Source organism: Pseudorca crassidens, chromosome 11 (assembly GCF_039906515.1).
Source record: "Pseudorca crassidens isolate mPseCra1 chromosome 11, mPseCra1.hap1, whole genome shotgun sequence".
NCBI classification, from domain to species: domain Eukaryota; kingdom Metazoa; phylum Chordata; class Mammalia; order Artiodactyla; family Delphinidae; genus Pseudorca; species Pseudorca crassidens.
In genome coordinates, this window is record NC_090306.1 from 41,356,010 (window position 1) to 41,383,275 (window position 27,266).

General features: G+C 38.5%; 1 protein-coding gene across 2 annotated transcripts in view; it reads left to right on the forward strand.

Annotated features, from left to right (window-relative positions):
* PCED1B (PC-esterase domain containing 1B) overlaps positions 1 to 27,266 on the forward strand; it is a 149,375-nt gene that overhangs the window by 34,737 nt on the left and 87,372 nt on the right. The window contains exon 3 of one of the 2 annotated variants that reach the window (XR_010932374.1): positions 26,357 to 26,430. The exons of the other annotated variant lie outside the window; for it this stretch is intronic. The gene's annotated coding sequence lies outside the window, so the exon portion shown is untranslated. The remainder of the gene's footprint in view (positions 1 to 26,356; positions 26,431 to 27,266) is intronic. 2 annotated transcript variants of the gene reach the window in all.

Consider the following 27,266-nt stretch of genomic DNA (forward strand, 5'->3'; position numbering starts at 1 on the left):
TTGTCTTTACAGTCTTTTACCGAAAACTGGCAAATAGAACTAGCTTTCTTTAAAACCACACACAGTCCCCTCCTAATTATATGGGATGTCTTATTCATTCCATAAGTTAATGTTTTTATGACCGGTTTAGGTCTCTGGAAGATACTAAGAGGAATCAGACAGAGTCCTTGTCCTGAAGGAGTGGGGAGAGGATGTCTATTCCATTATTATAATGCAAGTCAGGACATAATTCGTGGAAAAGAGAAGGCTGTGGGAAGTCATAAGACGGGAATATCTCTGAATTTAGGATCCACAGATGAGAAGTGAAAATAACCGACTTGAACACATACTATGTAGCAGGCACTGTGTTAGGCAGCTTCCATAAATTATCTAGTTCAATCCGCACACCCCTTGTATGATTAGGCATTTTTACCCCCAATTTAGAAGTGAGGACACCAAGCCTTGTCCAAGTATGATTGTTTGCTCAGCTTTTATCCTTTTCATCACACTAATCCATGCTGGTGACACTTCCTGCTTCATGTCCTGCCCTGACCCTGATCCCACCCGCAGAAAAGAAGAAGAAATATTGGAAGGCTTCAGACAGTCAACTTTTACCGGATTTGAATGGCCTTCTCATTGGCATCAGAAATTTGTGGGACATGTAGGCAGAGGAATGCACGTGCTCAAAGGATAGCCAAAAATGGATTTTTTTTTAAGAATGTGGTTTTGAGAGTCATAGATTTTTTTTTTTTAAGAAAAGAAGTATTACTTTATTTTTACAGTACTATTTGTTTCCTTTATTTAACGTGTGTTTTAAAAAATAAGTCTATAGAGAAGGGCTTTATTTATTTATCTAAATTTTTATTGGAGTATAGTTGATTTACAATGTTGTATTAGTTTCAGGTGTACAGCAAAGTGAATCAGTTATACATGATCATATATCCGCTCTTTTTTTTAGATTCTTTTCCCATATAGGCCAATACAGAGTACTGAGTAGAGTTCCCTGTGCTATACAACTGGTTCTTATTAGTTATCTATTTTATATATAGTAGTGTGTATATGTCGGTCCCAATGCCCCAATTTATCCCTCCCCCGATCTTATCCCCTGATAACCATAAGTTTGTTTTCTACATCTGTGACTCCTGTTTTGTAAATAAGTTCATTTGTACCACTTTTTTAGATTCCACATATAAGCGATATCCTATGATATTTGTCTTTCTGTGTCTGACTTACTTCACTCATTATGACAATCTCTAGGTCCATCCATGTTGTGGCAAATGGCATAATTTTGTTCTTTTTATGACCTGGTAATATTCCGTTGTATATATGTACCACATCTTCTTTATTCATTCTTCTGTCAATGGACATTTAAGTTGCTTCTGTGTCCTGGCTGTTGTAAATAGTGCTGCATGAACATTGGGGTGCATGTATCTTTTCGAATTATGGTTTTCTCTGGATATATGCCCAGGAGTGGGACCAAAGGATCATATGGTAGCTGTATTTTTAATTTTTTAAGAACCCGCCATTCTGTTCTCCACAATGGTTGTACTAATTTACATTCCCACCAACAGTGTAGGAAGGTTCCCTTTTCTCCACACCCTCTCCAGCATTTATTGTTTGTAGATTTTTTTGATGATGGCTATTCTGACTGGTGGGAAGTGATACTTCATTGTAGTTTTGATTTGCATTTCTCTAAAAATTAGTGGTGTTGAGCATCTTTTCATGTGATTTTTGGCCACATATGTGTCTTCTTTGGAGAAATGTCTGTTTAGATCTTCTGCCCATTTTTTGATTGGGTTATTTGTTTTTTTGATACTGAACTGCATGAGCTGTTCGTATATTTTGGAGATTAATCCCTTGTCGGTTTCTTCGTTTGCAGATAGTTTCTCCCATTCTGAGGGTTGTCTTTTTGTTTTGTTTCCGGTTTCCTTTGCTGCGCAAAAGCTTTTAAGTTTAATTAAATCCCATTTGTTTATTTTTGTTTTTATTTTCATTACTCTAGGAGGTGAATCAAAAAAGATCTTGCTGCAATTTATGTCAAAGAGTGTTCTACCTACATTTTCCTCTAAGAGTTTTAGTGTCCAACCTTACATTTAGGTCTTTAATCCATTTGGAGTTTATTTTTGTGTATGGTGTTAAGGAGTGTTCTAACTTCATTCTTTTACATGTAGCTGTCCAGTTTTCCCAGCACCACTTATTGAAGAGACCACTGAGAAACACACTGAGAAATCCCTTTGTCTGTTTGCATAATTCTCTCTTCTCCTGTGATTCCAATTACAAGGGAAAAAACTAAGTTTGGGTCTTTGGTAATTTACTGAAGATTTGTTGGGTGTATGTAGGAAGAGACACAAAGCCATAATAAAGAGAGAGGCACACTTCTGTAGAGAGAGCAGCTATCAAAATTCAGATTCAAAACACCTCCCTGAGCGTCCACCATGCACCATTACGGTTGAGGCTTGTCTTCTACCATTTTTCTTCATAGCAAATCCGGGAGGTGGATGCTAATCTCCTCCAGTAGACACATGACAGAACTGAGGCCCACATAAATAGTAAGTGAGGAACTTAGATTCACACTCGGGCCCTCTGTCTCCACATGCAGCCTCTGACTTAGAAGCAGAGATCTAGGCAGAAGCTTTTCAGCTAATTACAATGTGGCCAAAAAAGCTGGAAATGCAGCTTTCTCCAGACTCTGGTTTGTCTAGAGACAGAGAATATTGCCCCAGGAACAGATCTGTGTCAGACTCATAAGATATATGCACACACCTCGATTCTAGCTCAAAATTACATTGCCCTAGGTTAGCAACGGCTGCCTCTCTGCAACTCCTGCTGTCACTTGACCTGTAGAACTTTCTCAAGAAAAAGCAATTGTCCTTATCTCGGAAGGCTTAAGGTTGCTGCCACCAAGCCCCCCAGCTAGAGCAGCAATGGAGGCCCCTGTTACCAGGGACTGCCTCCAAGTGACAGGCCTGAGGGTAAGCCTTTAAGAGCTCGATCATGCCAGCATCTGACTTTCCATTTTGAGCATCTTACTCCAAGACAAGCAAGTTTCTAAGAGAATCTTCTTTCATGTTTCCTAAAGTTCATTAAGCAAAGTTTAACAGCCTAGTCTGGAGATACAGGTGGGAAGAAGGTTTGAGAAGTTAGACTATGTGCAGGTGAAAACTGTAACTTTGGGGACTTTCCTGGTGGCGCAGTGGTTAAGAATCCTCCTGCCAGTGCAGGGACCATGGGTTCGATTCCTGGTCTGGGAAGATCCCACATGCCACAGAACAACTAAGCCCGTGAGCCACAACTACTGAGCCCACATGCTGCAACTACTGAAGCCCACACGCCTAGAGCCTGTGCTCCACAACAAGAGAAGCCACCATGGTGAGAAGCCCGCGCACCACAACAAAGAGTAGCCCCCACTCAACACAACTAGAAAAGCCAAGGCACAGCAACAAAGACCCAACACACTGAAAAATAAATAAATAAATAAAATTGATTCTTTAAGGAAAAAAGAAACTAACTTTAAATTACTCCAAAGTTGATATCTTCTTCAAAAATAATAAAGAAGAAATACTGCAAAATAAGTCAATTCAAGTCTCAATCCCTGTGATCTGAATATAATGTGACGTTACCAGTTTATCTAAGTATCTGAAGGGGTATATAGTAAAGCCTGGCACATAGGTTATCAATATGTGTTTGTATAAATGAACAAATGGATGGTGGTTTTAGGACCCTGTGCAAACCAACGGGGGCAAACTTCTCTGGATTAGGCCCAGTTTGGAAGCTGTATAACAATGATAGAGGAAATTTCAGGCACAAGAATCACAGAGCAGTTAAAATGACCTTTTAGTGCTCCTTTATTCTCTGCCAAAACCAGTATTAAACCACCTTCCGGTGATATCTGCTCTAGATTCTGGCCTCTGCTGGTGTGGTTTCTTCCATCACCCTGGCCACCCCCCCCCCCTTCAATGTCTGTGACTTTTTGTACCTTCCGTTTTGTAATTTTCAGGGAGCGAACAGAAGGGTTTGTCTTAAAGCCATAGTTGTGCTCATGTGGAGCGACTAGAAACTGCTTCGAAAAAGGAAGGTATTGTCAACACTGATTACCTCCTCTTGGGCAGAATGATGAGCTCTAAGTCAACCAGTCAGAATTCTCGTACCTCACTGGAGATGAGCTCAGTGAGCAAGCCCCTCTCTTGGACACTAAAAGAGTTTTCATGGGAATTTTAAAGGCACCACACATTCTATCACAAGCAGCAGTTAAATTTTAATGTCCTCTGGAAGTGTGCTAATGAAACTTTGATGCAATTACAAGGTCCCATTTGTTAATCCTGGTTGTTTCTCGTTAAAGGAAAGATAATCACTCATTGGGTATTAGGGGAGTCAGGTCTATAACGGGGAATTTAACTGAAGTCTTCCAGAACAATTGGCAAATGAATGGATTAACAGGTGAATGAATTAAGCGTTTAAGGAAGGTATAAAGGATGGCTTTATTCATCTGGCCTGCATAGTCTTACACTCCTTTGACAACTTGGCTGGGAATTTTAAATCTTTAATATTTTAAAGAATTTTTAAATGGCTTTTAGCTCCCAGAGTTTTGATTATTAAGATTCTTCCTTGGTTTGCATTAATTCAAGTACATTGTTGTAGTTCCAGAAATAGCATCATTTTTTAAGATTAAAATTCTTTTCCTTAGTCTTGATTAAACTTCTTTAAAAATATTCAATCTTGGAGCTCTTTTATTTCAACCGTGCATGTGCTCATGTGAAACATTTAAGTTCTCAGCCAAAGTGTATACATAGCATTTGTATTATTGAATCAGCTTTCCTGTATTTCTACTTAAATATTATAATGTACTTTTTAACTTTTTCCAATGTGTAGCCATCTGATGCTTACAAACACACAAATAAGAAAAAAAGTTATTTGCCTTCTTTGTTTTCTCTCCTTTCTCTTCTTGGTCTCCTCACCTTCTTCTTCTTCCTGTTCTTATTTTTCTTCTTCTTCTTTTTCTGTCATATTTTTATTCCTCTCCTTCTTCCAGAAAGATTTCAATTAGGGAATAGTCTGTCTCTTTGCTGTTAAAAATGTGGTATGGATTGAATCTCCTTATTCATCTTAGAGATCAAGTTTGGTATTCATCTAATGTGCAAGCATTTATTGTCTAAGTGATGTGATGATTATCTACAGCAGATTGGAGGACCCCTTTCAGATCGATACCTCTTACATCCTCATATAATCCTTTTATGTGCAACTACAATGAAAAACAATTGTATACACAGTGTGAATGCTGTGCTAGGTTCTGATCCTAAGAAATGGTATAGATTGGTTTTCAGCATGTAAAAGCATGTGTTAGTCAGCTTGGACTGCCACAGAAAAGTGCAATAGACTGAACGACTTAAACAACAGAAATGTATTTCTCCCAATCTGGAGGCAGAGAAGTACATATCTTGTTGCTGGCTGACTTGGTTTCTGGTGAGGACTCTCTTCCTGGCTTGCTGATGGCTGCCCTCTTGCTGTGTCCTCATGTGGTGGAAAGAGAGAGCTTTGGCATCTGTCCTTTTTCTTATAAGGACACCAGCCTTACTGGATTAGGGCTCCACCTCATTTAACATTTATCGTCTCCTCACAGGCCCTATCATCAAATATAGTCACATTGGGGTTTAGGGCTTCAACATGTGAATTTGGGGGAGACACAATTCAGCCCATAACAGAGCACTTGAGCTTTTGTTAAACATCAGTAAAGCCATATTCCTGTAAAGTAACACACTATAAATCTATATTAATTAGATTAACAAAAATTTAAATATATAAGATATATAGAACACAAAAAATATTTCTGAATCAATCACTCCACGATTTATTAGTTTATTTCTTTAGCATTTTGTTTCAAAATTTGACATTATTCTCTCAGTGTGTTTCTTTGTTAAAATAATCTTTACTAATAAGATTTTTTTCTTGGGTCTACATGGTGCCAAATATCCCAAAGGCAAATACAGAATTCTATCATCTAAATATTTACTGACACAACCTCTGTATGATGGGCCTTGACTACTAAAGAGGTGTTGATAAGTTCTGTGCACAACAATAATTGTTTGTTCCCTATAGAGAAGTACACAGTCTGTCAAAACACCTGAATTATTTCTAGTCTGCAAGTGAATTTAATGGAGGAGATGCATTTTAGGTCACAGTTTGGGAGAGGTGACATCTTTATTATGAAAACACCAAGGTTTATTTTTTAATCTGTAAAACAAAAACAAATAGATTGGCCTAGCTGATGTCTAAATTTTTTCAATTCCAAAATTGTATAATGTACTTTATTTTGAGAGTTTGATTTTCAAAAAGCACAGTCAGATAAGAAAATGTGACTTATTTTTGTCATATAAATTTCATCCTAAACATAGTAGATAGCAGGTGACTTTATAACAGTTCACTACTGATAAGTATAAGTTTTAATAGGTAATTGGATTATTTGAGCCAAATTATTTGCCAATCTCAAGGCTAGGTAATCATTTATTAAAAATATTGGAGTTGTGAGATCCTGGACTGTGTCAACCATGAATGTTTGTAAAGCCTCATTCTTTGAAAAACAACAGTACTGGCACTGGCATAAGGACAGACATATAGGTCAATGGAATAGAATTGAGAGTCGAGAAATAAACCAATGCATCTATCATCAACTTATTTTTGACAAGGGTGCCAAAACCATTCAAGAAGAAAGAATAATCTTTTCAGCCAATGGTACTGGAACACCTGGATAGCCACATGAAAAAGAATGAAGTTGGACCCTCACCTCTCACCATGTACAAAAAAATTAATTCAAAATTGATCAAAGACATAAACTAAAAAGGTAAAACTATAAAACTCTTAGAAGAAAACATAGGGTTAAATTTTTACGACCTCATATCTGGCAATGGATTCTTAGGTATAGCACCAAAAGCACAAGCCACAAAATAAAAAATAGCTAACTCGGACTTCATCAAAACCAAAAACTTGGGCTTCCCTGGTGGCGCAGTGGTTGAGAGTCCGCCTGCCGATGCAGGGGACGCGGGTTCGTGCCCCGATCTGGGAGGATCCCACATGCCACTGAGCGGCTGGGCCCATGAGACATGGCCACTGAGCCTGCGCGTCCGGAGGCTGTGCTCCGCAACGGGAGAGGCCACAACAGTGAGAGGCCCGCGTACCGCAAAAAACAAAAAAACAAAAAACTTTTGTGCATCAAAGGACACCATCAAATGGCCGGGGGTTGGGGGTAACTTAGGAGTTTGGGATTAACATATGCACGCTGCTATATATTCAATATAAAATATGTAAACAACAGGGGCCAACTGTATAGCACAGGGAACTATACTCAATATCTTATAATAACCTACAATGGAAGAGAATCTGAAAAAGTATATATATATATATAAAACTGAAGTCCATATAGTAATTTGACTATTTTAGTTACTGCAAAATATTGGAAATTTTTTTAAGAAACCTTCCTTTGTAATTTTTACTTAATCTGCAAGTACAAAAATGCATGTTTAACATGTTCTAATACAATTTCTAATACACTAATTTAGTCTACTTAAATGTCCAAAGAGAATATTTTAAATAAGCTGGCTAGGCTGCCTCAGGAAGTTCCTTCTGATTGGGGGCGGTAGAGAAGTGGTTAAGAGCACTGTGGACTTAGGCATCTGTCTTGGCTCTGTCAAAACAAGCTGTGAAAAGATGCTCTCAACTTCCCTTTCTTGATCTGTAAAACCAGTATGATTACAGTTCAGTCTTCACTGATGTTATAATTAATTGGAATAATAAAATGAGTACACCTTGCATATAGTAATCACTTTAAATGTTTCTCATCATTATTATTTTTAATTAGGCATTCATCACTTGGCCTAATAAGCATCCTATTGGAGGATGACGTATAATCTAGTGATTCACACTGGCCCTCTTTTTTTTTTTAAAGCACCATGGCCGGTTTGCCACTGACTTAAGTGTTTACACCACAGAAAATGTGCTTCATTTGTAATTGGAGCCAACATGATGTTTCCCTGAAGATGGGCAGAAAGCCAACCACGCGTACTTGGTTCCAGAACTTGGTATTTCACTTTGTCGGGCTGTGACTTACATCATAGTTGCTCAAACCGTATTTTGTTAAGTATGAAATACAAATGCTTTCCTTATGTCCTCAGTAATAGAAAGTCATTGAACATCTTGCAGCCCCTTAATCTTTTAGTTAAGGTATATAGTATAGAAAACTAGATTGATGGTGCCTCTCTGCTGGCAACCTCTGCTCTCAATATCTGCCTTTCTTTTTTGGAAAATGAACATTGTCCTCAAGGCATTAAGCAGCTTCTCTGTAGCCTATAGTTAAGTCCCTCAGATCTGGAAAATGAGAACCTGGAGACACTTGCGATCCTTGGTGCTTGGATCAATGATTTACAAGTTTATCTTGTCCCTTTGTAAGAGCTTGGCATACAGAGCAAGTCTTATCAAAAATCTGTTCTATGTTTACAAATTTATTAAGAGCTCTGAAATGTCCTGTCCATTTTTGAGAAGTTGCAAAAGAATTAGTCACCGACCTCCTGGAGATTATAACCCCCTAAATCAAAAACAAATACCATATGCCCATTTTATTTCCCTATTTTCTCATTAGTAGGGGACATTTGAGTTTCATGGGAAGCATACCATAGTGTGGGAAGCAGAATATAGAAAATCAGGTTATTAGATTAGAATGAAGAATTTAACATTGTTGACTGAGAAATCTTACTTTCTAGTATAACTATACAGTTATGTCATAGCCTAGATTATTTGACCAAATAGTTTTCCACAAAACAAGGTGCTACCTTTGATAGCAGTCACACTAAAGAAATCCATATTCAGTTACAATTAGCGGTAAAAGAGATTTCCTACAACTTTTGTTAGGTAATAACACTTTCCTCTTTCTGAACACTAAAAGTTATTTTAGAAGGTATGATGACATTATCTGAGCTCTAGCATGGCTCCTTCTAAACAGTGTGTGAGCACAGCCTCACACAGTATATCCTTATATATCTGTCCATGCATAGTTGGATTTTATCCAAGCAGAGGTCATATAGAGATGCTTAATTTTTATGACATCAATTATCTTTGGAGAACAGAGATTGCAAAAGCATTGCCCTTTAAAGAGCTTATTTAATCTATGGTTAAGATGTATATACTTTCATTAGAATAAATAAAACAATGCAGCAAAATTCTATAATAAGTCCACCAGGATATCCAAAAAAATTAAAATTTCTGTTTCCCCTTCCTTAATATATTTTATATTCAAGTGAAAACTAGGTGAATATAAGAAGACAATAACAAAAGATGAATATAGGTGATAAGATGCCATAGACCCAATGAATCACAGGTATTAAACAAACAAGATTTTTCTTCCCATTTTGTTTCTATTATATTTTAACTTACAAAATCAGGATTATCACAGTCATTCTTATCTATAATTTTGAATTCACTTTTTTATTAACATATGCCTTGTAACATGACCCTTTAATCATGTTATTAAGTTTCTTCTGAAAATATTTTAGTGCTTGCATGATAATTATATTTTATGAACACATTATTATTTATTTAGCCATTTCCCTACTGTTAGACATTTTGGGCTACTATAAATAAGAGTTCAATGAACATCTTTATACATACATTTTGAACAGTTACTGATATATAATTGACATACAATAAATAATATACAGTGTATAGATTGATGTTTTCACATGTATACACCCTATAAAGCTATCACTATAATCAAGATAATGAACATATTCATCACCCTCAAAAGTTCTATCATGCTCCTTAACCCCCTTCTTAATCCACATCCCCAGGAAATCATTTATTTATTTTATGCCACTATAGTTTGTTTTTCTATAATTTTATATTAATGTAATCATATGGTATATACTCTTTTTGTCTGGTTTTTTTCACTCAACATTATAATTATTTTGAGATTGATGCATGTTGTTTAGTATTGAGAGTTTATTCCTTTTTATTGCTGAACACTGTTCCACTGTATGGATATACCATAATGTGTTTATTCATCCACCTGTCGATGAACATTTGGGTTGTTTCCAATTTCGGGCTGTTACAAAAAATTCAAAGCTTCTATAAACATTCATGAACAAATCTTTGTGTAGACATATGCTTTTGTTTCTCTTGGGTAGATAACTGGGAGTGAAATGGCTGGGTATGTGGTAGGTGTATGTTTACCTTTTTAAGAAGTCTGACAGCAGTGCATGAGAGTTCCAATTGTTCCACTTACTGATGCTTACTGATACTTGTTATATTCAGTCTTTTTAAGATATTTTAATAAGGTATGGTGTTACTATATTGTAATTTAAATTGGCATTAACTAATGGCTAATGATGCTGAGCAACTTTTTATGCCCTTATTTGCCATCTCTATATCATCTTTGGTGATGTGCCTTTACAAATTTGTTTCCCATTTTCTAACTGCATTGTTTGTTTTCATATTATTGAGTTTTGGGAGTTCTTTATATATTCTGGATACAGATCCTTTATCCGATAGATGATTTCCAAGTATTTTCTCCCTGTCTTTGGCTTGGTTTTTCAACCAAACCAAACCAAATAAAGCAGTGTCTTTTAAACAGCAGATATCCTTGATTTTGGTGAAGTTCAATTCATCAGGTTTTATTGTATGGATTGTCTTTTTGGTGTCATACTTGAGAAATACTTGCGTAGCTCAGTGTCACAAAGGGTTTCACTTATGTTATCTTTCAGAAGTTTTAAAATGTTGCGTTTTACATGTAGGTCGATGACCTTTTTTTTTTTTTTTTTTTTTTGGTTAAGTTTTGTACACTGTAAAAGGTGTGGAATGTAGTTTGTTGTTATTCTTTTTCTTGGTATATGGATTGCAAATGTTTCCACTACTATTTGTTGAAAAGACTATCCTTTCTCTAGTAAATTGCCTTTGTATCTTTGAAAAAAATTAATTGTTCATATATATGTGGGTCTGGACTTTCTGGACTCGCTCTTCTGTTCCATTGATCTATTTGTCTATCCTTATGGGCAATGACATGCAGCTTTGATTACAGTAGCTTTATAATGTCTTAATATCAGATTGTGTTAACCCTCCATTTTTGTTCTTTTTTAAATTGTTTTGGCTGTTCTAGGTCCTTTGTATTTCCATATGAAATTTAGAATCAACTTGTCAATTGACAAAAAATCCTGCTTAGATTTTGATTGAGATTGTGTAGTATGTACAGATGGATTTGACAATAATTGGAATCTTACTAATATTGAGTCTTGTGAATCATAAACATAGTATATCTCTCCATCTATTTAGGTCTTTAATTTTTCTCAGCAGTGTTTTGTAGTTTCCAATGTACAAGTCTTACACATCTTTTATAAGATTTATCCCTAAGTAGTTCACATTCTTTGATACTATTATAAATGGAATTGCATTTTTATTTCAATTTCTTACTGCTTATGGCTAGTATATAGAAAACAAATTGACTTTAGCACTTTGGGCTTGTATCTCACAATTTCACTGAACTCACTTACAAGTTCTAGTAGCTTTTTTATAGATTTCCTTTGATTTTCTACATACACAATCATGTCATGTGCAAATAAAAGCAGTTTTTTTTCCTTTCCAATCTTTTCCAAAAATGCCTTCTATTTCTTTTTATTTTCTTACTGCATTGATCAAACCTCTAGTACAATGATAAATGGAAGCAATGAGAGTAAACATCCTTGCCTTGTTTTCACTCTTATAGGGAAAACATTTCAGTCAATCTTTCATCATTAGCTATGATGTTAGCTGTAAGATTTTTTGTAAAAAACCTTTTTTTTCCCCTGAGGTTGAGAATTTTCCCTTCTATTTATAGTTTACTGTGAGTTTTTATAAGGAATGTATGTTGGATTTTGCCAAATGGTTTCTCTGTGTCTGCTGAAATGATCACATGTTTTTCATTTTAGTCTATTAATACGGTGAATTATATTGATTGGTTTTCTAATGTTAAAACAACTGTGCATTCCTGAGATAAACCCCACTTGTCAAGATGTATTATGTTATTTATGTAATGTTGAACTCAATTTGCTAAACTTTTATTAAGAATCTTGGCACTGAGTTTCATGAAGGATATTTGTGTGTAGATTTCTTTTGTTATGGTGTCTTTGGTTTTGGTCTCAGTATAATACTGGCCTTCTAGAATGTGCTGGGAAGTAACACACCTCTGCAATTCCCTTGGAGAATTTTTTGTAGAATTAGTATTATTTCTTCCTTAAATGTTTGTTGAGATTCACCAGAGAAGTCATGTGAACCTGGAGTTTTCTTTGTGGGAAATTTTTAATTTCAAATTCAATTTTTTTAATAGATGTAGGATTACTTAGGTTATTTATTTCTTGTAGAATGAATGGGCTTTCATAGTTTGTGTCTTTCAAAGAATTCATCCATTCCATCTATGTTATCAAATTTATTTGCATAAAGTTTTTCATAATATTCCCTCATTATCCTTGTTACTATCCATTGAGTTGTCTCTCATCTCTGATGTTAGTATCTTGTTTATTCTCTCTTTTTTTTCCTGTTGATTGGACTGGCTAGAGTTTTTATCAATTTTAATGATTTTTCTCAAAGAAGCAGTTTTGGGTTTCATTCCTTTTCTCAGTTATTTATATTTTCTATTTCATTGATTTTTCACTCTGATCTTTATTATTTCATTTCTTCTGCTCCCTTTTGGTTTTCTTTGCTGTTTATTTTCTAATACTTAAGGTGGAAGCTGAAGTCAATGATTTCAGAACCTTCCTTTTGAATAAAGGCATTTTAGTTTTAGGAACTATCCTTTAAGAACTGTGTCAACTGAATCCCATGCATTCCACACATTTTGGTATGTTTTGATTGCGTTGACATTTAGTGCAAAATGCTTTCTAATTTCCCTTTGATTTGTTTTATTACCCAGGGGTTATTTAGAAATGTGTTATTTTTTCCAAATTCTTGGGGACTTTCTAATTATCTTTCTGTTATTGACTTCTAATTAAATTCCACTGTGCTGAGAGAATATACTTTGCATGACTAAATCCTTTTAAATTTATTTAAACGTGTCTTATGGCTCGGAATATTGTCTATTTTGGTAAATTTTCTATGTATATTGGAAGAGAATGTGTATTCTGCTGTTGTTGGGTGAAATGTTCTATAAATTACTATTAGATCAAATTGGTTGATAGAGTGGTCAAGCCTTCTATAGACTTAATAATTCTTTTGTCTATTTGGTCTATCAATTACTGACAGAGTGCATGTACATTCTTTTGCATCTTGATAATTTTTTGTTTCATTAATACCTAATAAGAGAACAGTATTGTGAATGCCATATGGAAAATCTTGGTATCATTTATTAATTTAGTATTTATCATTTATTAATAAAGTACTTAGAAATGTTGTTCTACAGATTTAGATCTTGAAATGAGAAGTTTAAATAGTTGGCTGATTATGGCAGTTGACAGCCTCAAGTCAGATTGATCTATGAAATGATTCAGTGGTATGAACACTATGATCCAGACGATGAGATATAATTTAGTGATTTCAAAATTTTTTTCTCAGTTGTAAAAAACTTCCCTCACATAAAATTTTACCAGAAATTCAATACAGATAGAAAAGTGAAATAGCTTCTCTTTTATCTGGACTCCAGTTGTTCAGCCTCACTGTGGGCCTCACTCTCCTTCCCCCAGAGGCACCCCCTCTGGTACCTCAGCAGAAGACTTCAGACACCAAGGAGAGTATTGAAAACAGTAGATGTACTCAAATACTCTGCTTACCAGGAAAAAAAAAAAAAGAAATGATCCCATTCAAAAGTGAAATTGTAAATGGATTTCAACTCTCACGTCAACAATAGGGATTGGTAACCTGCCTAGTGAACTGTCTGAAAAAATGTCTGAAATTGATTCCTGTCTCATTAGTAACTTAAGGGGTTGTGTTCAATTATTGATGTCGGTCGGGGGCACACGTGTGGGAACTGGAAGAGCACATGCCACACGTTTGATATTCTTAGACTTGAGATATTGACAGATCTACTGTTCAAACCTGGTTTCACATGACATCTCCTAGCTGAATAATACGTTTGGAAAATTAGGAAAACTATACAGTGACATTTGCCAGGCTTTTCCAAATTGAAATCGACAAAGAATGCTTAAGTAACCTTGCAGGATAAAGATTTGTGTAAGGCTACATGGGATGGCGAGGAAGCACAGGACAGCTTCTCAAAATTTCCTTCACAGAATGTCAGAAGTCCCAGTGGTCTGTCAAGGGAACTCTGAACCAGGGGCCCGCTGTCCCTTTCTTTAGGACTCTGCCAGCATGATGACTTAGCTGCTCTCTCCTTTTCTTTCACTGTTCCTGCCATAACAAACTAACTCTAATTCTGTTTGCCTCAAGGCTTCTGCTCTCCGCCTTCTTTCTGCATATCTCCTTGCCACATTCCTCACTGTACATTTCAAGTTCAAATTCCCCACAGAGAATGATAGGTCAACAAATGACTCTTCAGAATGGAGTGTCCCCTTGGGCAGAATTCTCATGCCAGGTTACTTACATGGCACTGGGGAGCCTATAGATAGCTGTCCTTTGATCTGGTGCCCATCCCTAGTCCAATCACTTGTGGTTAAAGTGGCTAAATCACAAGATACGAAGGATGGAGAAGGGGCCATGTGTCTGTCAGGAATTCTGAAGGATCCCAGCAGGAGGCGCGTTACCTGGTAGGCATGAGATGTGGCCTGTCCATCATAACCACGTCCCACAGCATGGTGAACACCAACTGGACTTGCTTGCTGTCACAGAAAGAATAAATTTCCTTATGATGGGCTAAAGCAGTGGTTTTCCAATTGTGCTTGGCAGGAGTCTTGAGTTCTGCCCGAAGGAGAAACTCAGTAGGTAGGACCCTGAGCTCCCTATGCCCTTTTTCAACCACTGTAGTTTCATATTATTCATTTTTGCATATTGGATTTTCAAGTAAAATTTTACTTGAAATTAACATTCCTCTATTAACAAATAGTGAACTGAGAGCCACTGAGCTAGAGTAGTAGAAAAACTTTCATTTGGATAATTTTTTTTTAAGTAGTGAAGCTTTTGTTTTTAAAGAGTAAGTGTTATTAAGATATACGATGGGACTTCCCTGGTGGCACAGTGGTTAAGAATCCACCTGCCAATGCAGGGGTCACGGGTTTGAGCCCTGGTCTGAGAAGATCCCACATGGCGTGGAGCAACTAAACCCATGCGTCACAACTACTGAGCCTGCGCTCTAGAGCCCACGCGCCACAACTACTGAAGCCCGCGTACCTAGGGCCCGTGCTCCACAACGAGAGAAGCCACCGTGATGAGAAGCCTGCGCACTGCAACAAAGAGTAACTAGAGAAAGCCCGTGTGCAGCAACAGACCCAAAAATAAATAAATAAGCATATTACTAAAAAAAGAAAACAAAAGGTATAAAATGTCACTGAATGCATTTTACCCAATTTTCTATAAAATGCTTCTGAGAAGGGTAAACAGGAAAATAGAATGAGTTTATTTAACATTACTTTCTTCATCACAATTGTTTTTATGTCAGATATTATCATGGGAAAGTGTTTAATTACGACTGAAATATTTATTTCATGAGTAGGATAAAAATTTTGATACCAACAAGCAGTTTACAAATTCAAACGGTTAAAAATAACATATTATTAAAGCTGTCTTCGTTGCTTTAGTTTACAGATACAGAACTGTAAAGTCCGTATTAATTGCTAGTTACATTGACAGTTAACTACTCATGATGAACAGGGACGCATTCGAGCAGCAGTCCCCAACCGTTTTGAAGACAATTTTCCACGGATGGCGGGGGTGGTAGGGGGAGATGGTTCAGGCGGTAATGCAGGCGATGGGGAGCTACGGGGAGCGGCAGGCGAAGCTTCCCTCCTCGCTCAGCGGCCGCTGCTCACCTCCTGCTGTGCCGCCCGGTTCCTAACAGGCCGTGGACTGACAGCTGTCCGAGGCCCGGGGGTTGGGAACCCCTGCATTGGAGGACGGAGAGAACGATAAAAGTGCCCACTGAACTGAGAAGGCATCTTGAAACCAAAAAAAAACGAGGCAGGCAGCTCTATATTATCAATGGATTGGTTTTTTTATAAGGTAACTTACAAGGTGGGAGCAGGATTTGACAGACAAAGATCTGGAAGCATTTGCAAATGCGTTCCACACAGCCAAGGGGCCATTAGGACAGTTTTTTTGTTTTGTTTTGTTTTGTTTTGTTTTTTACGGTACGCGGGCCTCTCACTGCTGTGGCCTCTCCCGTTGCAGAGCACAGGCTCCGGACGCGCAGGCTCAGCGGCCATGGCTCACGGGCCCAGCCGCTCCGCGGCATGTGGGATCCTTCCGGACCAGGGCACGAACCTGCGTCCCCTGCATCGGCAGGTGGACTCTCAACCACTGCGCCACCAGGGAAGCCCCCGGGACAGTTTTGTAGTTAACCTAGGGTATGGGGGTAGGAACTTGGAAACAGGACATGCATTCCTAAGTCAAGGTTCATGAATGGGTCACTAGTCTCATGGGCACCAGTAATACATCAGCAAAGGTTTTCATCATTGTTTGGGGACCAACAGGGCATAGAGGCTACCTAGTCCTAATGATTATTGAACAATATCTATTCATTACAAAGCACTTGACTTTGGAGAAGTGATTTACTGCACAGTACAGTCCTGGGTAGGGTCAGTGGAAGGACAGGAAAAACTGTAAGGGCCCACGATGGAGTCAGTTATGCTAACAGCCATACGGAATGCATCACAGCAATCACACATTACTTATATGTTAGATCAATGTGTACATTTTATTTTATTATAACAATCATATTTGTTACATTCAGTCTTATCATAGAATGGTTATCTCCAAGAATATTTGTTTTAAACTGAAGGTATCTTGCTGGTATTTATAAATATGAATTACTTTTATAACTGAGGAGCCATATCCTTATTCTATGACTTGGGACATGCCAATACTTATTTAAAGAAGACTGACTCATCCAATAAAGATTTCATGTCACCGTTACTTGTTGAAATGACAAAACTATCTGAAACTCTCTTCTAAGCATTCCACCCCTTAGGCTGAGCAAATGCACCCCCAGATTCTTCAGAATGCCCCCCAAATGCCCTCTTTAACCAATGCAAGACAACAGCCTTCCTTTACTTCCTCTCAGAATCTTAGTGCCTCTCTGGATTAAGCAGAAAACTATTCAACTACTCTCATTTCCTGGAAACTTGTTAGAGTGAATGTGGGTGCTCTGTTCTACGTATCATCTGTCCTGGCTGGGATTACACCAGAAAATTCTCACTGCAGAAACCACTATGAGCAAAAGGGAAGGAAGGTTGGAGCGAGCAACCTGGGCATGGGTCACATTTTTTCCTCCATGGCTCATTTTCAGTGTTCTCCAACTTCCTGATTGTGCCGAACCTGTTGTCATGTTTTGCTTCATCTTTACATGAATAATGAGGAGGCTAGGGTGAAAGTAAGTGTCCTGGGCAGTAACGGACTTTACATGGAAAGTCATTGGCATCAAGGACAACTAACAACAGTGGAAACCTTGAGATTTTTCCAATGTGTATTCTTTTTTAATAAAACAATAACTGGGGCTTCCCTGGTGGCGCAGTGGTTGGGAGTCCGCCTGCCGATGCAGGGGACGCGGGTTCGTGCCCCGGTCCGGGAGGATCCCACATGCCGCGCAGCGGCTGGGCCCGTGAGCCATGGCCGCTGAGCCTGCGCTTCCGGAGCCTGTGCTCCGCAACGGGAGAGGCCACGGCAGTGAGAGGCCCGCGTACCGCAAAAAAAAAAAAAAAAAAAAAAAAAAAAAACTGGCTGCCAGTCTTCATATTAATAAATAATTAATCGCTCCTTCCTTTTTTTGTGAACTCTTATTTGCATATGAACTTCTAAAAAATCAGTTGAGATGGAGCCTTGATTTATTGAAGTGGATCTGCATAAACATTCTTATGGGAAAAATAACCATGTCATAAACATAATTCACCAATTGGGCTTCCCTGGTGACGCAGTGGTTGAGAGTCCGCCTGCCGATGCAGGGGACACGGGTTCGTGCCCCGGTCCGGGAAGATCCCACATGCCGCGGAGCGGCTGGGCCCGTGAGCCATGGCCGCTGAGCCTGCGCGTCCGGAGCCTGTGCTCCGCAACGGGAGAGGCCACAACAGCGAGAGGCCCTAATACCGCAAAAAAAAACCCCCCAAAAACAAACAAACAAAAAATATATTGTACCAATTAATTTTTATTCCTATGTGTACTTAAGCCTGCAGTCTGGAGCTTGGACCCAGTTTACCCAAACTAAAAATGACGCTAATATAGTTGTAGTAAGACTTTTTCCTCTGACATAAATGCCCCTGTAAAAATGTCCCAGTGCAAAGGAAGAATTAAATGTCTTACACTTGGATTTATAGTTCAGAGCTTGAATGCCATCATTATATTATCAGGAAAACAATATTCTCATGCAGGCTAAGGGGCAGGCTTCATCTGACAGTGAAGTCAGTTCAGTCATTGTAGTGTGTTGTAAGTCGATTTCTAGATGGCCCTAACTACACACTTCATCCTACCCAACTACGTCAGAAACTGTGCTGTCAGTTAAAAGGGAGACTGGAGGGGACACTGCATGTGACTCAGCCTAAAGGTATTGATTGCTATTACTGGAATAAAACCCAAACCATGACCTCAGGGTGGCAAGTAACATCCTCTTGAAGTTGAATGACAGCATCACTACCAAAGGAGAACCACACCCAGCTGGGGCACAATCAACATCTGTGGAATTTAAGTTAGAAGTTCTTTTGTTAAAGATTATCATTAGAAATACAGTACATTCAGGGGGAAAAAATGAAAGAAATATGACAATATTGTAATCCCATAACACTGATGAGTAGACAGTGGTTCAATATACTATTCTACTTTTATATGTGTTTAAAATTTTTCATATTTAAAGTTTAAAAATACAGGTTAAAAGTAATTCTCCCATCTTTTTTTTTTTTTTTTTTTGCGGTACGCGGGCCTCTCACTGTTGTGGCCTCTCCCGTTGCAGAGCACAGGCTCCGGACGCGCAGGCTCAGCGGCCATGGCTCACGGGCCCAGCCACTCCGCGGCATGTGGGATCTTCTCGGACCGGGGCACGAACCCGTGTCCCCTGCATCGGCAGGCGGACTCTCAACCACTGCGCCACCAGGGAAGCCCCTCCCATCTTTCTTATAAAGGAGGCTTTAGAGGATATTTTCTGTATGTGTAGGTCCATAAAATAGTACCAAGTTAATTTAAATTACGAAGACACAAATATTATTTTCTGACTATTTTCACCTATCTATAGATCTGCACAAGTTTGGAATTCATCCTTGATAAGCTAAACTGGGTAAGGTAACATGACATCAGCAAGCATACTTTCCAGGTACCTCAAGGGCCACGATTTCTGTAGTAGGAATTGTACTAAGAGAAGAAAGACAAGTCTATCCCTGTCTTAAAACAGTTTGCTTTGATGGATGTCCTGCTGGGGCACCCCTTATATGGGGCCCTGAAACATCAGAGACAAAATGGCTAGACGGTTGGACCAAAAGCAATTGTATAATTCTTGGTTCACTAATAATGACAGGTATAATTATGGGAGTGGACTGGTGGGAACTGGGGACACATCATGCCAGTGGGATTTGGAAAAATGACCATGGGCATTCTGGGTTCAGACCTGATATTCACTGAGATCTGTTGCTAAAGATAAATCTGGACAGTAGTTAAAACAGTAAAGATAGGTTCTACTCAGAAATAAATTATTGCAATAGGGAAGGGGGTCCAGCATGAACTGAGCTCAACTTTGCCAAAACAAAAGGCAGGAGGCTTTTTAAAGGCAGGGGTGGGGGGCTTCCATGGTGATGCAGTGGTTAAGAATCCGCCTGCCAATGCAGGGGACAGGGGTTCAAGCCCTGGTCCTGGAAGATCCCACATGCCGCGGAGCAATGAGCCCGTGCGCCGCAACTACTGAGCCTGCACGCTAGAGCCCGCGAGCCACAACTACTGAGCCCGCGTGCTGCAACTACTGAAGCCCACGTGCCTAGAGCCCATGCCGCACAACAAGAGATGCCACCGCAATAAGAAGCCTGCGCACCAGAACGAAGAGCAGCCTCCCCTCACCGCAACTAGAGAAAGCCCACATGCAGCAACGAAGACCCAAGGCAGCCAAAAATAAATAAATTTTTAAAAAAGGCATGGGTGGGCCAAGGGCAAGTAACTGGGGAGTGTTAGGGGGGTTGGTCCTTGTGACTGGATCTTCTGGCTTTGTTTATTGGTGCTTATCTGGAAGAGAAACAGATGTCTCCTATCTTAATGGCAGGAGCAGTGAGGCAAGTAAAAGTAAGGCCCTACCAACTTTAGCCCTAATCCTCCCACTGGCCTGTGGGAGAGTCATCTCCACAGATGTTTGCATTTCAAAGACTCTCAGGCCCTTGAAGAAACCGTCTTGGGTAGTAGAATTGCATCTCAAAGGGCAGAGAAAGGATTTATAATTGCAATCTTTCTAAAGTGTCTGCTCAAAGAGAGGGTGCAAGAGCCTGTCTACCAATTACCAGGTTTTGGCCAGGAACAAACAGTAAATTCTCCTGGAAGCACCAGGCTTTTTCAGGCAGATACTTTGAAAAGGAGTGCAGACTTGAGCTGTTAGAAACTGTGCTAGTGTTTGTTTAAGTCTCTTGGTGGTGGAGGGAACAGGGCAGGAGTGGACAAATCACTTGTTCCGAGAGCCTGCAAGTTTTATAAGCCAAGGTTGCAGTCTGTTCGAGAAGAGGGCTCAGAGGAGCCTGAACACAGGTTGATCAAGGAGATCGTCTTTGTCACAGCTCAGAGTTTCCACTAATAACATCATTTTGCATATAAAGTACATCACTGTTCTCTGAAGACCAGTATCACAGTTCTAGCATAAGACGCCTCACATCAGGTATCTTACTTGCCAGGGCAAGGGAAAGAAAGAAAATCCTAATAGTGACTTTCAAGATACAATTTCCAGTGACCGAGATCCCTGACTGCTTCATGACGTGAATGGTCAATCCAGAAGTGAGAGCATCTTCAGGTGCTCAAGGAAGTTTCCATAACATGATGGACATTTTGTGCCACATGGGAAAATAAAGAGGAGATTTAGAATGCAAGGCCTACATTAGATTAGGACAGGAGGTAATGTGAATTGACTTTGTGGACAGGAATTTATGTGTTTGTTTCCTTATCCACATGGAACGCCTTCCTTCCTTTCTCTTTTTCTTCCTTCTTTTTTTTTTTCAATTCAGTGAAATGTAGAGAAGACATCTCTTATTAACACTTAAATAATACACCAAACAGAAAATAATACAAATGTCTGGTTAGAAAATAGGAAATTCAAACAGGGCAAAAATTGTACAAAATGAAAAAAAGCAACCCCTGCCCCCACCAAATTGACTTCATCCCACCCAATCTTTGACCTAAAAGTAACCGCTATTGAATAATGTCTTGTGATTCATCCATGACGCAAAAGGATACACATATGCGTGTACACGTGTACATGTGTTTATGTCTATTTTTCTGTTTCTTTTTTAATCTATAGAATAGGGATCGTACTATACACACCTCTTTACTTGTTTTTCAACTTATAACCAAATATTGAAAATCATTCCATATACAAATTTACATTATCTTTTAGTCATCAGTATTTGCTTCTATGAATTTGTCTGTTTTTTATTTCACCAATTCCCTACTGATAGGAATTGGTTGTTTAGAGTTTTTAGCCATTACAAATAATGCTGTAATTAATAAAGTTTGATATACATAGATTTAGGTGAACTCCATCAATATATCCTTATAGTAAGATTCATACAATGGGATTAATGGACTTGAGGACATGGAGACGGGGGAAGGGTAAGCTGGGACAAAGCGAGAGAGTGGCATTGACATATATACACTACCAAGTGTCAAATAGATAGCTAGTGGGAAACAGCTGCATAGCACAGGGAGATCAGCTCAGTGCTTTGTGTCCACCTAGAGGGGTGGGATAGGGAGGGTGGGAGGGAGACGCAAGAGGGAGGGGATATGGGGATATATGTATATGTATAGCTGATTCACTTTGTTATACAGCAGAAACGAACACAACATTGTAAAGCAATTATACTCCAATAAAGATGTTTAAAAAAAAAGAGATTGTTCTTTTAAAAGATATATATATGCAATTAAAATTTTTATAGACAATGTCAAATTGCTCACCAGAAGGGCATTCAAATTTACACTTTCACCAATAGGACACAAGAGTCATTTTTCCCTCATACCTTCACCAGGAGTGAGTAGTATCCAATTTTTTTTTTCTAAGTTGATAAGTACCTCAGTGTTTTGCTATTTACTTCTTTCATTATAAGCATCTTTCATATATTTATTGGCCATTTGTATTTTTGTACTATAAGATTCATGATCATATCTTTTGCCCATTTTTCTATTGGTTTGCTCACCTTTTAATTTATCTGAATGAGCTCTTTATAAATCAAGAAAATTAGGCTGTCCATCTGTCAAAAGATTGAATGGTAAAAATAAATTATTCTCTTCCTTCCTCTTAGCAGATGGAATTATTAAGCCCTTTTAAAAAAAAGAATTTCAGCCTGATTCCGTTTAAAAATGAGATATGGGAGATGACAAAAGCCAGACCATCACTTACTTTAAAGGGTAAGTAAACAGTAAGAAGGCAGCATGAGGTACCCAAGGGAAATTTATCCATCAGAGTTGGGAAAGCAACCAAATATTCATGCCTTTATAATCTGCATAAAACTTGCACACCACTCACCGCAACTAGAGAGAGCCCACGCACAGCAAGGAAGACCCAACACAGCCCATAAATAAATAAATAAATTTATTTAAAAAAACCCAAAAAACTTGCACACCAGAACTTCAAAGAGTGTCTTTCATGTAGCTCTTCAATATCTTTCAGAATCCTGAATCTTCCAAATTTTAAGGGATGTTTCTGACAATTTTTAAGTTCTGTTTTGAGCATCTCAGTATCATTGTGAAATAGGATTAAGCAACTCCTTCAGTTAAAACGCTATCAACTTATATTGGAAGGTAAAGCATAGTACAGCAAGACAGTCAGGTTGAAGAATGGCCATCATGATTAGGGTCAGTAAACTTGGACTCTGCACCTGTCTCTGTCACTTTCTTGCCATGGAACCTTGAGTAACTCCCTCAGGTTCTCTGTTTCAGTTTTCTCATCTATAAAATGAATATAATAACTTTCTACCTATCAAATAGGTTATTTTGTGAATTAAAAGAACTCGTGGTAAAACATTTTGTAATCCATATGACCCTCTGAATTACTTTAACTGTTGGAAAGTAACATATCTGTAGATTACATTCTGCAATGTCTCATTGGCTTCCTGTTATTATCCAGCTTGTGAAAGATCGTGGTACTGATTACAAAACCTAATACAAATTTTTTTCATGAAGTGGGTCTCAACATTACCTTAATTTCACTTTATTTCCTTCATATTTAGACAATGACATATTTTGATTAAATGTGTACATTTTAGCTCCTTATGTTATCAGTCAATATATATCTTCAAATATAGAAATGATCAGAATTGGAATCATCAACACATCCAAAGCAGTCCTTTGCAAAAATGATTTATCTGTTATAGGAAATAAAATATTTAATGTATATAAAGTAAGCTCTACAATAATGCTATTAGATAGATTTCTATAGAAAACGTATTTCTAAAATGTTCCTATTCTAATTTCTAAACATTGAGGGAAAATTTTTTTGTCTTTCAAAAAAGGAATCTTTTTAATGCTTAAAATTACAAGGATTATATAGTCCCAAAAAGCTACATTGTACCCAGAGCTGTTTATACTGAAGCTGAGAGGTTTGGGCCACTTTAGAGATTTGACACTTTATTCAGAAACCCTCAAACCTTGTCACTGAAGAGAGCCCTGTAATTTAAGTGCAAATGGCCTATTTTGTTGAAATTGCCAGTGAACAGTTCTAATGATCTGAGAAGCAGCCCTCATTCCGGAGGTTCATGTAGCATAAAAGCCCAGGCTACCATTCCTAAGAGAATTCTTTCCTTCGAAAGATAATGAGTTGGGTGAAGTGTGCCAGACATGGCAGACAGGACATATCATTAAACATGTAGGGGCTCCTCCAAAATATGTCTGTTCCTTCCTCTCTTTTACACACACACACACACACACACACACACACACACACACACGCACACACAAATATACATGCATGTCCGCACGTGTACCCACACACTCAGATGTTTCTATTCGGTGCCTGCCTTCTGTATAGAACCTCAAGAATGAGAAGAGAAAGAAATTATTTTCTGTTGCTTTTTGGTCTCTTCTTTTCTCAGATCTGGTCTGCCATTTTTAGCCTTTCTATCATTTGGCCACATCTTACGGCACCAGTGGACTTTTACCTTCCAGAATGAGTGTATGTTAGGACATTCCTAGATGAGTAGTCTGATTCTGGTCTTGCCTTGTGCACCACCAAGGCATGAAAGGTCCCGCCTTTCAGTAACTTGGCTCCCACTTTTAGACTGTTGATTATTTTCTCAGAAGAATCCGTGTTGCTGGATTTCAAGTCAGCTCTAGCCACTATCAGTAACTGACATTAACAAGAGTATCTAAACTCTACGACAGTTCATTCTGCACAGTGTTTTGAGTGGATTCACTCCAGATTCCACCATTATCTTAACTGCAATTATTGCTACAGTGAGAGTCATTAGACCATCTAAGGGTTTTTTACAGGATTCTTGCCTTGAGCCTAGATTCAGAAACTATGCCTCCTTTTCAAATGTGAAGGAACCCCTTGCTAAACTTTCTGTATTCGTGAGTTAGCGTGCCACCTGGCTACCATCTTGAATGAGCAGATGTTTCAACATCTGGAGAATTTCAACAGACTGTATCTCCATGTGCCTTTGGGATAACGTTTCTCAACTATTCCTGGCTCTTTCTTACTTCTGGCTCCTTTTTCCTCCCTCCTGGATTTTTTTTTTTTTTAAGCATTAATCACTACCTAACATTATGCGATGTGTTTATTTGTTTATTACCTATCTCCCTGAATAGAATGTAAGTTTCCTTGCCCTTTTTGTACCCTTCTGATAACCAGTACTTAGAACAGTGTCGGCACATAGGAGCTGACTAAATATTTGCTGAATGGATGAATGAATGATTTGTGTAACTTTGGACACGTTACTTCTCCTTTTTGAGATTTCCATTTTGTTGTCTGGAAAATGAGAGTGTTAAACTAGATTTAATTATTTCTAAGTTTCATTCACATCTTGTGGCTGGGATTAAGAGCGTAGATAAGTTAAGGCCAATCTGGAGAGCAATGGGGAGGGGCAGACAACACAGAGATCTGTGTGCTCCCCTGATTAAGGGGTCAGGGAAGGGCTTTCTTAGGAAAGCTGAGTAAGCCATGTGCATGTCCGGGAAAGAGAAACTCAGCAGAGGAAACTGCAGACGCAAAGACAGGAGTGTGTTTGGCTTGTTCAAGAAGTGGCAAGGGGGAGGGTGTAGCGGAAGTACAGAAAACAAGAGAGAGGGTTGGAAAGTAGGTCAGGAGGTAGCCAGTGGCTAGATCGCATTTGTGCGGGGTAGGTGCGGCGGGGTGTGTGCTTGGTGTGAGAGGGAATGTGTGTGTGGTATGGTGCGTTTGGTGCATGTATAGAAATGTCTTGTGTTTGTGTGATGTTTGTGTATATGTTGTGTATGTATGTGTGTGGTGTGGTGTGTGTATCGTGTATGCAGGTGTGTTTGGTATGAGAGGGGGGTATACATGGGGATCCTGCGTGTGCATGGTGGTACATATATGTATTGAAGTTACTACTCTTGTTACAACAAAAGTTGGTCAAAATTCATCCTGCCGGGGGTTTGAAAACCATAGCTTGAAAAGGAAAGAAACATTCCTTTTCTGCTTCTGAACAAACTCACAGGATTAAAAGACTGCCTTGCCTAAGTTACTGCATACTAACAAGGAATTTTACTTATTGAACAATACAGATTTTCAATAGTGCATTGATGTTTTCTGAAAAAGAACACTGTTTTGTTTCTGCTACATCATCCTAATCATTTAAATTTAATGCCTGACAACATTGTCAACACATAACGCAGCAAACACAGATTCCAAAACAACATAATACATTTTAAATAAGTAGAGAGTTTTAAGACCTATTTGTTTGCAATTCTGGTTAACACGTGGGTTTGAAAGCCCAAGGATTCTTGACCTATATTACCTAGTCTCTTATGCCCCTGGCATCTTGGGCTGCCAAGAAATGTGCAGCGAAGTGTCAGGGACAACAAAATATGTTGTCGCTTTCAACTGTTTTATGCATTAATATCTGTACCCAAAACCTCTCTCTTCATTTAGTCAGTGAAATGCAGTGATATCCGGTCTCCATCTTGACCCACATAGAAAAAACAAGCAAGACTGAAATACTGAAGGTATGTTTCACAATCGAGATTTTGAGTTATGTCAGAAGACAGTGGAAAATGCTTCACATATTTGACAGATGATATAACAGATTTATCCGCTCGTGATGGTGGCAGTTGTATGCAAAAAGGAAAGTTTGTCCAAAATACCTGGATAAACAGGAAAAGGGAGCAAAGACAGCGAGTTCCCCTTCTCCTGTAGTGTTGTTGCCTGGTGTGTCCCTAAGATATGAGCCAAGATATGTTCACTTGCTAAATATCCTTACCCAAAACAAAACAAAACAGAAAGTTCTTAGGTAAGAGTGGTATATTTCATAAAGTGTCCTTGATTTAGGGACGGTTTCTAAGACATTCTCGGTACTTTCAGATGACAGGCTGCACACGTCTAAGGGGTTTCATATTTAAGAGACTGAATTTGCTGGACATACTTGAAAGGATGGAATTACACTATAAAATGGTGGCTCACTCGAGCTCTGCAATCAGAAGACTGTGTTTTGAGTTCCTGTTTGCTCTTTACCAGTTACAGAGCCCTGGGAAGGTTGTTTAATTTCCTCCTCACAAAGTTTCCTACACATATAACATGAAGCAGATGCTAGAGTGGGGATTAAATGAGCCACTGTATGAAAATGCTGGCACAAATTCAGCCCTCAGCATTAGCTATTAAGATTCCACCTTTGTGTCAAGTATTAAAAGTATATAGAACACCTAACGATGAAAAGTCCCTACAATTTTCAAAGTGTTGTCACATGCATTATCTGATGTGCTTCACACAACAACCCATTGTAGTGGAGCAGATATTGTCCCATTTGGCAAAAGAGGGCAGATCAGGGAAGATCTGTGCCTGCTCC